The sequence below is a fragment of the Rhipicephalus microplus genome, chromosome 1 (genome assembly GCF_043290135.1).
Source record: "Rhipicephalus microplus isolate Deutch F79 chromosome 1, USDA_Rmic, whole genome shotgun sequence".
Lineage (NCBI taxonomy): Eukaryota > Metazoa > Arthropoda > Arachnida > Ixodida > Ixodidae > Rhipicephalus > Rhipicephalus microplus.
Window position 1 is genome coordinate 109,518,815 of NC_134700.1, and position 15,243 is coordinate 109,534,057.

The following is a 15,243-nucleotide window of genomic DNA, read 5'->3' on the forward strand; positions in this document are numbered from 1 at the left end:
TTAATTTCGTCCGGAACCTTTTTGTTTCTTTAGCACGAACATGTTTTATTCTGGGGTCCACCGAAACTTTCGTAAAACATTTTCGCCACGGAAATGGGGATGACAAAATTCGCATGATTACCCCAAAAGAAAAAAAAACTTTCGCTTTTAGAAGTCGAACCTACGACCTCTCGGTCCGCAACAGCACCAGCCGGCCACGCTATCCACTGCGGCATAGCCACATACAGTGGAGATTTTGCAGGCGCTCCTTTTATATCCAATACTTTCATCTCAGAGTGCTTTTTGTTGGCGGGGAAGTGATGAATCATGACCGGAGTCATTGAGATTACCACCTGCAACACATCATTGCAACGCATTCGTTCCTTTTGTCACTTTTCCGAAAGGAAAGTGCAATTTCGTCAAAATCATAACAGACTACGAGGTGACGACCTTAGTCCAAACGTCGGCCTCGCTCCTACCATTCGTTCATCCCAAAAATATTACTGTGACGCCCATCTGTTTCTCCTGACTGTAACGCCGCGTTCCACGCTTATGCTTGTTTTGTGAATACCGTGGCCACGCCATAGGACAAGCAGTTCGTGCGTTGCATTTTCCTCTAGTCTCACCATGGTCAACTCTGGTGGTATACCGACCTTTGCTCAAGTTCTGCGTCCCGTCAGCAATGCTCTTCTGACCGTCACACAGTTTTCTCTAATTACCATTGCATTCTTTACTACTAGAGCTACAAAGGTTTCCGACTACAAGTGTTCATTAGAACAAACGTTTATTCAATCATTGATCATGGATCTTAGTCGTAAGCAGGAAGCCCCAACGTGAGTTTATCCAAGTAAAAATAACAAGAGACATTCTGCAAGCTCTTATATCACTTTACAGAAAATAATGAACTATTTCTGCAGGGAAACGTTTTCGATCCATATGACGGAGACATCAGTCTCGTTTCGTACAGTAAATGCTGTTATGAGATAACAACAAGTGTCACTGCGCCGTAGGCGTCCACTGCCATCGCCGCTGCTGGTGTCCGTAGCCACTGTCGTGCGAATGGGAAAAAAATGAAGTAAATAAAAGCACGCAGGAATGAATGAGGTTCAAACGTTGGTCACCTGCGTATGTGCACAGTATAATATCACTGAGGTACGCCGGTGCTCCAAACCTCGTTGGAAAATGATCCCAAGCAGGCTTCATGTCGAGAATAGAATCGCGTTATTGTGTGTAACAAAGCGTTTTCGAACAGCAAAGGAACAACCACGCGTCACACAATGCGAATTGCGTAACAAGTGAGTTGCCAAATGCTACAACCCATTAAAATTGCGTTAAGCATATTCTTCATTCTCATCAGCCGCAACATAAAAAAAATGACTAACCTCGCTGCGGTGGTTTAGTTGCTATAAGGCACTCGGCTGCTGACCCCGTGCAGGTTGCGGTATTGAATCCCGGCTGTGGCGGCTGCGTTTTCGGTGGAGGCGAAAATGCTATAGGCCCATGTGCTCAGCTTTGGGTGCACGTTGAAGAACCCCCGGTGGTCAAAATTTCTGAAGCCCTCCACTGCGGCATCTCTCATAATCGTATGATGATTTAGGGACGTCACACCCTAAATATTTTAAAATAAATATTAAGAAAATTTTGCTTGCAAGTGTTTAGTGACTACCACGCTTCTCGAAAGAATGATGGATGGCACAATGGATGCTTCCCTACTTCACAAAAATATTATTTATGATGTAGTGGGTACCCTGCAAGTGTGCTTGTAGCAGCTACCCGTAGAAAAAATTCTCTAGAAAAGCCCCTCTTCCAGTTTTGGCAGTGTTGGGCGTTCCGCGCATGCCTGGCGTTTTTTTTTCCTCTAGTAGTCAGGTGCTCTAAGTGTACGCAACGAAAACAACGGCAAAGAATCGTGGGCTGACTGAGGTGTTATGTACGAGTGCTTGTTTTTTATATGTTTTTACGCAGAAACTGTAACTTATTAGTGCTATGATGTCGAATCGCAACAAGAACGTCAGTGACAAGAAATATCGCCTCTATCACCGCAGTTAAAACATATTGATTGATATGTGGGGTTTATCGTCCCAAAACCACTATATGATTATGAGAGACGCCGTAGTGGAGGGCTCCGGAAATTTAAACCACTTGGGGTAAACCGCAGTTAAAACATATTGGCCGATCATCTCGTGTGCGTCCTTCCGCCGGTTAAAGGTGTACTGACATAATTTTAGGTTGGGGCAAAACGGACGCTTTTTTTTTCTTGGAATGTAGTGTTAACGTTCTCCCTACACCGAAACCGAGAAACACGTATACAAAATTTTATATTATTTTAAAATTTTTCTCTCCCGGTTTCTGCAAGGCAGCTTCACCATCAGGCACAGCGCTTGACGTTTCAATCCAGGTGCATAGAAAATTGTGACGTCATGTAAATGCGCGTGCATTGAGGTAACGACAAAACTAAAATGGAATAAAGCGCGACCAGTGCACCTTCTCGACTGCCTGTCTAGCGGCGCACCGCCGACTGGCGTCATTTGTAGTTGTGCTGTGTGCTGTCCATTTTGCTGCCACGCTTCGTGGTCACATCGACAGTGATCGAGCGCTAAGACACCTCTGTTGTTTGCGAAAAAATGCGAGTATGATTTCATTGTTTTTCCGATCACTGAATCCCTGATTCGCGATGCCACTCACTCCTTGTGCCGTCAAAGGCTGTGATTCTAAGACCGGGGACGACGTTAGTATGCCCAGTTTCCCGAACGACCCAGTGGTGAGACAAGTGTGGGTAGATTTTGTGCGTCACGTTAGCAGCTGCGACTGGACGCCAGCCAAGTGAAGCTGAATGTGCTCGCTGCATTTCAGCCCCAACTGCTACCGGATGGGGAACCATCGGTACCTTTTTGAGTTCGGCAGCGCGCTGGCAAAGAAGCGATATCTGGAGCCAGAAGCTGTGCCCACGCTCTACCCTGCTTCAGTACAACATCGCGATGCAAATCCAGCATCAGAGCCCACACGCAAGCGTCTCTGTTTTCAGCAGACAATAAAGCTACATTGGTGCGTCACGATTTTCAGCGAATGTCTCAGTCCCCACGTCAATGAGCCATACGTCAGCCTGACTTGATACGTCGCTGTGAAGCCACTCCTCCGAAATCGAAAGCGAAAGTGCGTTTAAAAAAAGCGATATTAAAAATAAATTCAATGCGTTTCAAGGCACCGGAATACTCTTTCCTGGGTTCTCAATACAAGTGCTTTTATTTACAGCAAAAATCCGAAAAATTTGGAAGCTCATGTCAGTACTCCTTTAACGATAACGTATGGAAGCTAAAAAGCGCCGGTTGAGTGTGACGGCGACAGAGGGAGTTGGTGGAGTTTACTCAAGTTGATGATTGCAATTATTGTTTTCCAAGTCTACAATGGCAAATTTATGATACAGATTTATTTATACGGATGCGTCGTAGTTGTTGGAGTTGAAGGTAGCGAATGTCAGCCGAGCTACGGCTTCAAATTTTCGGCAGACAATGCCGAGAATACCACTGGAACTTGCCGTCGAAGGCAAGTGGGAGTTTTCGCCGGTCGACGTAGCAGCCATGTTAAGTAGGCGTGCAGACTGACTAAGAACACAGTGGCTCTTGGCATCCTCTAACTACTGGCGTTCTCAAATGATGTTTTGCACAGCAGATGAGTTCTTGAATACAAGGTGAAAGGCATCATCTGCTATCCCCTGAATGACATGCGCGACCTTCTCTGCCTCGGACATTTTGGAATCCACTTATTGGCCCAAAGGGCGCACGTCATGAATGTAGGTGAAGTAGGATTTAATACACGTCTGATCGTGAGAGGAGAGTTCTTCTTGGGTGGAGCGTTGACTTCCCGCAGGCCTGCCAAAGAGCTTCTGAAGGTAGTACTTGCACCACTCACAGCTGGCCTTAGCAAAACGTTGTCTTCTGATAGTTGGTTCATGACTTCAAAAGGAAAAAAAACATTATAGCACAAAGCAACGCATGAACGAAGAGTCAGTGTTTTCGGTAACAAGTTAAAAGTAACACCGTTACTACTTATACGTAGCTTTTTTGGCAGCTTGGTAACGTACTGATTGCAATTCTGTAACAAGTAATGTACGTACGCTACCATTTTTTGGTAATGTGGGGTGCCACGTCATTCGTTACTTTATCATCTTGTAGTTGACATGTCCCCAGAGCTCGCCCAAGTGAATTCTTTTTTCGCGCTGACGGACTGTTGTTGGCCTGCCTGGCATGGACCAAGAAAGTTTGCCCAAATTGCTTTTGTTTGTGGAAATTATGGGCGGGAACTTTTTAAAAAGCGCCGACTCCCTGTACGGAAGGTCGGGCCATCGCCACCAGAAAGCTTGAAGAAAGCAGTGGAATCCGCCATGAGAAATTGTACGAGTTATGCTTCTCGTAGAATTGGAATGTAACAGGTGGATTTCTGGCACCTGCCCCTTCCGTATACCCAACGGAGAAGCTGCCCGAAAGGAAAGCGCATAGGCAGGTTAACTTCACACCTCGTGCTAGTCGTGACACTTCATTCGTCAGGGTAATAAAGAACTTCCCCGAGAGACAGCAGCAACATAAAAAATGGCAGCATGTCCACGGAGTGAATGATGGAGATTGGGACGAAAAATTCGTCCGTCCATTTGTTCTTGCTTCCTTCCATCCATTCTTCCGTCTGTGTGACCGTCCATGCCCGTCCGTGCGTTCGTCTTTTCATGCGTTCATCCCTGCGTTCGTCCATGCATCCGCCCCTGCATCCGTTCATGTGTTCATCAATGCATCTGTCTGCGTGTCCGTTCGTCCATCTATTCAACACTCCAAGTACCACCCTCTCACATTGTTTCATCATATAATCCCCATATAGAAGCACCGCCATCCAGCGGGCATTCTAAGGACTTAACGAGAGGTGGCACACGCACACTTTCTTACGGCTTGCGCTTCGGCTCTACTTCCCAACTTTAACCACCTCGAGTTCATGGTATATACTAGTTCACTGTATTCATGGCTATGCGGCGCAACGCTCGCTAAACCTTTCTAAAACCAAGGAGGTTACACCCAGTGAGTATAACGTAGCAACCCTTTCTTGTCAGATCGTGCTCAATGTACATGCCAATAGCTGCTAATGGGGATCGCAGCGTGCGCGTTACCTAAAAGCGGAATGCTCCTGTCTCTCATTCTTCATTAGCAGCCATCGGCACGTACAGTGGGCACTATTTTTATTGTTCAACAACGCACAGGAAAAATCTTTTACCGGCACCACCTTTGAGGTCAAAATGTTATACTTGTTACACACTAAAACGGCTACGAGGGACGAACAAGTGTCGCTATAAAGAGCTTCGCCCCTAAAATGACGTCTCCAAGTTTCAGTGAAAGAGAAGGTCACTCGTTGAACACAGCTGGCATAGTGTGGTGAATGACCACATCATAGAATTTCAAAAGCCTCTCGTCGCTGACTTAGAGACCAATCACTACAAGCAGACATTTCTGGAATACCGGCTCCTCCAATCGATAACTCTTAGCTTCAACTGGTCTACAAGTACTACTGCCAATCCATAGTTTCTACAGAATATTGCCCATCATGGAGAATATGCGTAACCCCATCAGTGAGACTCAAAACATCAAAGCACGAAAGAAAAAACTTCCGCTACCTTCATTGGCGTCTCTCTGTTTCAACTAAAGCCTAGTAATACCATTGTCACACCAAAACAACGGCTAACCACGCTTAAAGGTAGCTAGCTAAAGAGAAGACATAACCGTACTTAGGTTTTTAGCCATGGTGTTTGCAAACAGAAGATTCCATGAGAGATTGACACGAATTCAGAAATGGTTTTTTTTTAATTTCATTGAGTGTTTCATTTTTCCTGTGCGTACGACTCAGTAGCCGAAAAAAAATTAGGAGCTTAGTTTTCTTTTTAAGTGCTTCATTTCCGAGGCAAAAATTTTATTATATTTATATATATATATCGGACATATTCAAGACAAAAGAACTAATTTAATTACCTGTCGTTTTCAAAAGTTCATCACGATGTAACACAACTATTACCGCTACGAAGAAGGAGTAAACTTTAGGGCTCGTTTTTGTTGTTAGACGTAACAATAACAAGATCTAACAGACAATGAAAGGAAGGAAAAACAGCAAGAGAGATGGCATGGAGGTTAACCAGAGAGAGAGAAATAACATTTATTTGTACATCCGGCATGTAGGAAGTCCTCGGCCTCGCAGGGCGCGGATGTTCCCTATCCTAAGATTACGGCTAATAGAGTCCGATAATCTCAGAGCCTAGACCTCGAGGATGTTGTGCTCCAACTAGGTGACAGTTACTCGGGTGCCTCTGCGCCCGTTAGACGGGTCGTTGGCCCCTTTTCTCCGTTGCTTCGCCAAAGCCCCATCAAGCCACTGGATGGCCCTTCATTGCGTCTTCAGGTCTTCGGAGAGTATCCACGCTCTCACCTCTTCGGGATACGTGGCGTCTTGCCACGGCCCATTCCCACTGTGCATAGCACAGTTACATCTCCCCACATGATGTGCCAGAGAGTAGCTTGTTCAACAAGGCCCATGCCCGGTTGGCTACCTTATACTGGCGAAATGAGAAAAAGGATTATAAAGATAAGAAAGAAAGATCGAGGAGATAGAACTAAAAAAACAAGTGAATAGTCAGTAGATGGGCTGACCAGTAAATGGTCAGTAAGTGACCAGTAACCGGGTGTGAGCCCGGACTCTGCCACGTATGTGAATACCATATAAAGAGGACGGAGGGTTTACCGCTGCCATTTCTCAGTGGTAGAGCATTTGACGCGTCATTCGAAAAAAAATTGGCAAATCCCACATACTGTGGGAATCAATGATATGCGAAGCACGAATGAGAAAGGCTGATATGTCACTTTAAAATCAGCACAACGTTACGAGGTGGAGGTAAGTGATGCCGTACATGACTTTCATGTCATGGTTATCATGTTTGGATGTGTCGTTTACCTTCGTCGTCTGTTCACGTTACGTGATACCAAACTTATTACATGTGGAGCTAACGAAACGGCCGTGAGAACGCTATTAGCGTGGTATGCTGTCATGTTCTTACGTGTCACGCGGGTCAGGATTATCATGTTTGCGCCAGTCATATAATTCGGCATTCATTGACGTAACGTAAGACTAAATTTTGCATATGTGGAGCTAGCAAAACGGCCGCGAGCGCATCATGAAGGGTCCAATATACTCCAATGTAGCATTGACGCGCGTGAACGCTGGGCACAGGGACGCTACGGAAGCGAAACGCAAGCACTCTATAGTCTGACGCCAGGCGTGATCAGCGTCCGTCGGCGCGGCCGGACGGCAATCATCGCGAAATGTGACATGCTGCATTTCGAGCCAATGCGTTACCCAGAAAACACTGCGTCTTCCTTTTTAGATGCGGAACATCTAATACTCGAGGCTTGTAGTGCGGCGCCGTCCGCAAGCTTCCTCCTCCTTCTTCCACCATCTGTGCATCCCTTCCTCCTCTACACACCGCGCGCGCTTCACTCCTCCACCATCTGTGCACCCTTCCTCCTCTACACACCGCGTGCGCTTCTCCTCTTCACGAACATTCGCTAGCTGTATAATGTAGCGCGCATGCGCCGTCACGCTTCGAGAACATCGGCAGCTGACGCGCGCGCATGCGCCGTCACGCTTCGAGAACATCGGCAGCTGACGCGCGCGCATGCGCCGTTGCGCTTCTGCCCCTTCTCGAACATTCGACAGCTGACAGTGCATGCGCCGTCGCGCTGTATATATACTCAAGGTCGGCGCTCGCTCGCTCAGTTGCCGCTCGTAGGTTGGTTTGTACGGCGCGTCGACGTCGAAGGTCGCGGTGAAATGAATTCCAACGAATCCACAAACACAATGATCGACGTCCCTTCGACCAGCGCCGCCCTTTCGCATACGTGTGTACGTGTTCACTCATTTAACACCCCCTCCTACAACCACGTTAACCAATTTAGCCATCGACCCAAGTACGTCGCAATTTAACACCCCATTTCACAACCACGTTAACCAATTTAGCCATCGACCCAAGTAAGTCGCACTTTAACACCCCGTTAACCAATTATATGCTCCGCATCCTCCTCAGTGTTCTCCCGAGGGAAGCTGCGGGCAATTTTTTCGTGACGGAGGGACGCCGGACGCGCAGAAACACGCATGCTTCAAAGCAACACAGCGCAGCGCTCACCTGCGAGTATGTGGCAGGACCTGCGCATGGCGTGGCAACGCAGGCGTGACGCGAGGAAATCAACGCCGGCAAGCACGCGCACCGCACACGTCGAAATGTATTGGTACCTTGACTGTGGGATGTAGTCATGTTCCCACATTACACGCATCTCATGATTATCATGTTTGCACCATTCACATTCCTTCGTCCTCCATTAGCGTCACGTAATACCAAATTCGGCATATGTGAAGCTAGCAAAACGGCCGCGAGCGCATCATTTGTGTGGCATGTAGCCATGTTGTTACATCACAGGCATGTCGTGATTAATATATTCCAAAGGGTCATTTACCTATGTCGTCCGTTCGCGTCGCGTAACACCGTGTTTGGTACTTGTGAAACTAGCGAAACGGTTGCCAGCACATCATGAGCGTAGCATGTCGTCATGTTGTTACATGACACGCATCTCATGTTTATCATGTCTGCACCAGTATCATGCCTTCGGCATCCATTCACGTCCCGTAATACGAAACTTGGTATAAGTGAAGCTAGCGAAACGGCCACTAGCGCATCATGAGCGTGGCATGTAGTCATGTTGTTACATGGCATGCATCTCATGATTCCCATGTTTGCATCAGTCACATATTTTCGTCATCCGTTAGCGTACTGTAAGACCATTGATAAATTGATATGTGGGGTTTAACGCCCCAAAACCACCATATGATTATGAGAGACGCCATAGTGGAGGGCTCGTACTGTAAGACCGAATTTGGTATATGTGATCTAGCGAAACGGCCGCGAGCGCATCATGAGCGTGGCATGTAGTCATGTTGTTACATGTCATGAATGTCATTATTTTCATGTTATGGTTTGTCGCTTGTGTTCGCCATGCAATCATGCCATACCATACCAGTTTCGCAACATGACATGTGAACGAAACCACCGTAAGAGCTGCAGGACCATGAAATGTAAATCATGACATTCATGACATACATGTCATGATTTTCTTGTTATGACTAGTCTAATATTTTCTTCATACAGTCATGGTACGCCATACGAAGCTGGGTATTGATACCATTATTGAAACTGCCAGCAGAGCTAAAAGTCATAGGCGAATAGATAGATAGATAGATAGATAGATAGATAGATAGATAGATAGATAGATAGATAGATAGATAGATAGATAGATAGATAGATAGATAGATAGATAGATAGATAGATAGATAGATAGATAGATAGATAGATAGATAGATAGATAGATAGATAGATAGATAGATCACTAACAAGTGCTTCGCATTTAAAATCGCAGGTTCGGTCTCTGTCAGCAGGCTTTGTTTTTGTACATTTTTGTACATATTTAAATTACAATTACGTCAAATACCATTTCCTATACTTTCCTTGGCATCATTGTGAGTTGGTTATTATTAATATTGTTTCTAAAAAGACATCTGGTGTTTGTGATTTAAGCGTAAAAACAGAGTGAGTCACGTTGTCTGTCACCTGAACTTTCGAAAAAAAACTACTTTTAGAAAAATTGCTAAATATGGGACAATTTATGATAATGACTACATTATAGTTGCTACAACATTGATAAGACGTCGACATTGCTTCAAAAACATTTTGTTTCTTTCTTTAACAGCAGATAAATGTCTCATGGTTATTGAACTCCTGAGTGAGCGAGGCTGGCCTTGTACTCCCTGGAATAAATGCTAGCAAATGTTGGCGCTGAAGAAAAAAAATTGCCCGCAGCTTCCCTCGGGGGAACACTGAGGAGGATGCGGAGCATATAATTGGTTAGCGGGGTGTTATTTGGGCGTGGCATACTGCTTGGCGCGCCACGCCGCTACCTCGGCACGCTTACGCTCGCGGGCAGCATTGGGATCGGCCTCTCGTCGCCGACGCTTGCACTTGGCTTCCCGTTTTCGAAAGTCCGGGTCCTCTTGTCGACGCTTACGTTTCAAAGCGGCCGAATCCGGTGCTGCTGCTCGACGCTGACGTCTCTCAGCGGCTTCACGTTCTCTAAGTTGAGAATCTTCCGCTCGACGCCGACGCTTACGTTCGGCGTCGCGAGCTCTTCTCCGCGCTGCCTTGTCTTCGGACGACGACTTGGTTGCGGTTCCGCCAACACTTTGGCCGGCGCTGGTCGAAGGGACGTCGATCATTGTGACCTCGGACGTCGACACGCCGTACAAACCAACCGACGAGCGGCAACTGAGCGAGCGAGCACCGACCTTGAGTATATATACAGCGCGACGGCACATGCACTGTCAGCTGTCGAATGTTCGAGAAGGGGGAGAAGCGCAACGGCGCATGCGCGCGCGTCAGCTGCCGATGTTCTCGAAGCGCGACGGCGCATGCGCGCGTCAGCTGCCGATGTTCTCGAAGCGTGACGGTGCATGCGCGCTACATTATACAGCTAGCGAATGTTCGTGAAGAGAAGTGCACGCGGTGTGTAGAGGAGGAAGGGTGCACAGATGGTGGAGGAGTGAAGCGCGCGCGGTGTGTAGAGGAGGAAGGGATGCACAGATGGTGGAAGAAGAAGGAGGAAGCTTGCGGACGGCGCCGCACCACAAGCCTCGAGTATTAGATGCTCCGCATCTAAAAAATGTTAACGCACAATATTTTTTTGCTGTCACTAGGCCAATAAACCGTTTCTTTATTATACTACAAATTTACGCGTCTACCATTCTAATATGTCTTACTGTCGAAGCTCCATGAGGTTCTGCGGAGCCCCACTCTTTACGACCAAACCTGGGCGACCCAGCACGCCCGTGAGGCGGCGTCGAGGCAAGCCCTTGACGTCCCCTCATGGGAGGCTGAGGCCCGGCCACCTAAACCTGCTGGTTTCTTATAATAAAGTTTATTCCTCCTCCTACTATTCCAAGACAGGCATGACGTCAAAATGGGCCTTTCCTGTTCTAGTAGTCCACGTATGCGCGCCAGCGTTGAAGAGGCATGCGCCATGATTTTTGGTGGGCAAAACGTGATGACAAGTTTGGACCAAGACACATACGATTTCACAATCGTTCGATCTTTTCCCCCAGCACAGCCGCCAATGCAGGCCTCCGCGATTGCGTACTGACGCGGAGTGGGCAATTTCAGAGGCCAAGGACCACAAGTGTCGATATCGACGATCTGCACTAGAGCGGCTATTTGTATCAGAAAAAGGTCGATCACAATAAATTTCTTGGGAGGCCAGTGATGATTTCTTCGTGCATAGCATGTATCTCTTAACCTCATAATGTACATATTGTAACACTGAAAAAAATGGCTTCACTTTGTGTCCCAGAGTCCAAAGCCGTCAGATGTAACTCTAAAGCAGTTGTAACCCACTACAACATTGTTAGGTCCAGTACATATGTACAAATAGTTATATTTAAATGAGTTCATTTAGTATAATGCTTGTTTGGGTTAGAAGATTTATATCAAACATAACTTTCAGATTCACAAAAAAAATGTTATTGTGTGTTTCTGCAGCAAAGACACACTGATAAAATTTATAACCGTGGAGTAACTGCAGAGGTAACGCGCGTTACTTTTTTTTGGAAACAGTAAGCATAACGTGCCACCAATTTAGGGGGTAATGTAGGGCGGTAACGTGTTCTTTTTTTTTAGAATAGCGAGTAACGTATTCAGTCCCTTCCTTTTTTGGTAACGCACACACCACTGCAAAGATCACGGTATTGGTGCTTTTGGGTTGCAAAGTTTGCTAGCAGTTTTTGTCGCTTTCTCCTTGTTATCATTTCCTTCCCCCAGCTGCATCAAGTTTGCAATCTGCTTAACATGCGTGCAGTCACCAAAATCATGTAGGGTTCATTTTATGCAAGGTTTCTGAATATGATTTTCTGCTGAATTTCAGTTTTTGGCTTGATTATTGCGTGTGCCATACCCCTTGCTGCTTTTGTGTTGTGTATACGTGTAAGCTACTTGAGTAATAACAGTTGAAAGTTAGCGCTAGTTCTGTGCTCTTTGCCTGTCCGTGTGTTGCTTTGTATTACAATAATAAATAGCAGATGCAATTTGTGAATCTATTTCATTAAAGCAATTAGCTCAATTTCGAAGACGCGATGCTTTACAAATAATGACTAATTGGCACCTTCGAGGGAGTTCCCAAACTTCTTGCCACGCGGAGTGCTGGCCGTGCATTAGTCTCCACCTGCTGAGAGTTACCTCGATGTCACCAATGTTTGAGAAACATCGAATGCGCAATTACTTCCTCGGATCAAGCTTTCTCATTTGTATGCGTGGCACAAAGCATACACACGAGGCAGCAGCCTATCTGAGTGATAACACTCCCTCCCAACGTGTCGTAAAGCAACGTGTGACCGCCACTGCCTTAGCGAAAGCGTGCCAGCACCTAACAAGGTCGTTGACCGACCAGGGCAGCTAGAACCGATGTCGTCGACGACACCTTACAGCCTATAGTCAAGGCTTTGCTGGCCGGCACAACCCCTCCCCCCTCCTATTGTCGGGAATCGAGTCACTAGCACCAGGTTATTTCCTGGTACTTGGTATGCCAAACACTTCCACAATTATGCTATAAAAACGCCTTTGTTGATGTGCGAATATGCAACCACAATTCACTCGTAGCCTGCTATATGCATTTGACAACTGTGGGACTGTCTTAACAGGGGCGAATGCGTACTGACACCTCTAATATTTGTTCTTTTTGTTTCTCAGGTGATACTTTGTACATTATCTTGTTCTCTGCATTAATGTAACTTTAATAACGCAGCTATTTGCTACGAAAAGCATCTAAACAGTTTGTTTCGAATAACGCGAAAGCTGCTGCGATAGTGCGTTATTTATACATTTGTGATAGCGAAATACCGACGTCAAAAGCGTATTGTGTTTATTCGTTTGTTAGAACCTTAAGGGTTCATAGAGACAGTACGTGAGAGGTGCACAAAATAAAACCAAATAGGTGAAACAAAAAGAAAGCAAATCGGCATTAACACTAACAATAAGATAAACAGCAGTATATAATAATTAAAAAGATAAAAATGACTTTTTACAGTGGTTTTAGATTAGAGAAACTGAGATGACATGGCAATGTGGGCGGGAAGGTCACTCCAGCCTTGCGTTGTCCTAAGGAAAAAATGACTTCTAGAAGGTCTTTGTTTTTCGGCTTGCAGGATATGCGGCATTGGCGCGATAATGGCGTGATGTCTGATGTGCAGGTCTGATGACTGCATTGTCTGGTAACAAAGAATGAAAGAACTTATGATACAGGCACAAGCGTGAAACTTTACGGCGAGAGGCAAGATGATGAAGATTAGGTTGAGATTTTACTGCTGACCCACTTATGTTAGTCGAGTAATTCGAGATAATGAATCTGGAAGCATGGTTCTGTACGGATTCGAGCATAGGTTCATGCACTATTAAAATCTTATAGGGGCCCTCTAACACTTTCACGACTTCATAGTTTTGCATGTTTTTCTAGCTGGTTGCGTACACTGACGGCTTAAGAGATAAGTGCCCTAAAAGCGGCAGCGATAGGGCCACGCAGTGCAGAGTTATTCAGCGTATAGATATCAAAATACAATGAAGTGGATGCTTACCCTCAGCTCGAATTTCGCGGGCTCACCTTACCGTGTTTTCCTCGCCCTCTGACGTCAGAAGGCTGCCCAATGAAATGAACTGAAAGTCCTACCGTACAGGAAGCTTGCATGACATATTGTCTGTTACGCCCAGCGTATTAAGGACACCGTTGCCATTGTAACAAAAAATGTGGTACTTGAAGAGGGGACGACGCGTGCGAAACGAGCCAGCTCGCTAACGCTTCTATAATGTTTTGTAGCTTTACTGATGATTCTTTTTGCAATGACGTATATAGATCAACGCTCTTGCATTTCTTTCTTTTTAGTTTCTTGAAATAACAGCAGCCGGAGCGTCGCCGGCGCGTTTCCTCCAGCTCATGACATTCGGCGCATACTTTGACCAGCTTTGAGTTTTCAAGCTGAAAAAGTGGTAGAGCTATATTCTTTGTCGCTTGGAGTGAAAAAACATGCCAGTGAAAAAATAAATTCAATAGTAATCCCTATTTTGATGCAATGCCGCGATCACATTTAACGTTATATTTATTCAATCATATGGCGGCAACCTTCCGGCGTCATTTCCGCTCGCAATAGTTCTGGCGAGTGCCACTACGAGTTAAGCAGTCGGCACCGATGTTTTCGAGCGTTAGAGGGCCCCTTTGAGCGCGAGCGGTAAACTTCAGGTATCATTTTGAGCGTTTGTTTAGAACTGCATGTATACAGATGTCATTTATTAATTACAATAATCACGGAAGTTAATGTGGTCATCATGGTCAGTCAGTGTTAGCGCTTGACTCCCCACCCTGACTACACCTGATTCGGTGCGTGTACAGCTTGGTTTTGCATAAAAACCAAAACCACTTATTTTAGCTATGTAAGCAGCAAGTCTTTATTTTGGAACGTTGAGAAAAATTGGAATATTAAGGACTAAGAAAGCGCTAGGAAGTAAATTTGTTGCAAATTTCAATACGCTGCGAAATTCATTATTGCGACGTTACAAAACGCATCAGAAGGCCCAAGAATTCCCCGTAATTTTTTATGTGATCATATTATTGCGTTTTCGCGTTTTCAGCTTTGCGCCGTCTTTCGCCCTGTAGTCAAGTATTGTTGAGAGAACACCCAACAGAATTCACTAACAGTAACAAGCTATCGTAGCGAGAGCTCCCGTCTAGTTGAACGCCTCACTGTACCATCTGTAGATCCGCATCTATCATCTGCAGGTCTGCACAACTCATTTCCGCTGAACATCACTAAAATGAAGAAAGCTACACATCTTTGACCGCCAGTGGTCTTGTATGTAGAGTTGTGTGCTATGACTGGGAACATATTTGCGCACAAAGCTGTGCTAAGTCTTTAAAAAAATGAATAAAATAGTGCATCTTCCACTCCTCCAGCGCAGTCATTCCTACAAGCAAGTAAGGAGACAAACGGTTAGCGTTAAGCTTTAAATCAATGCAGTTTAACTGCTTTCGAATGAAATGCCTGGCCATTCGAGGCGCCTGCCCTGAATTCCAGACGAGATTCTCTGAGATGCCGCTCACATCTCTT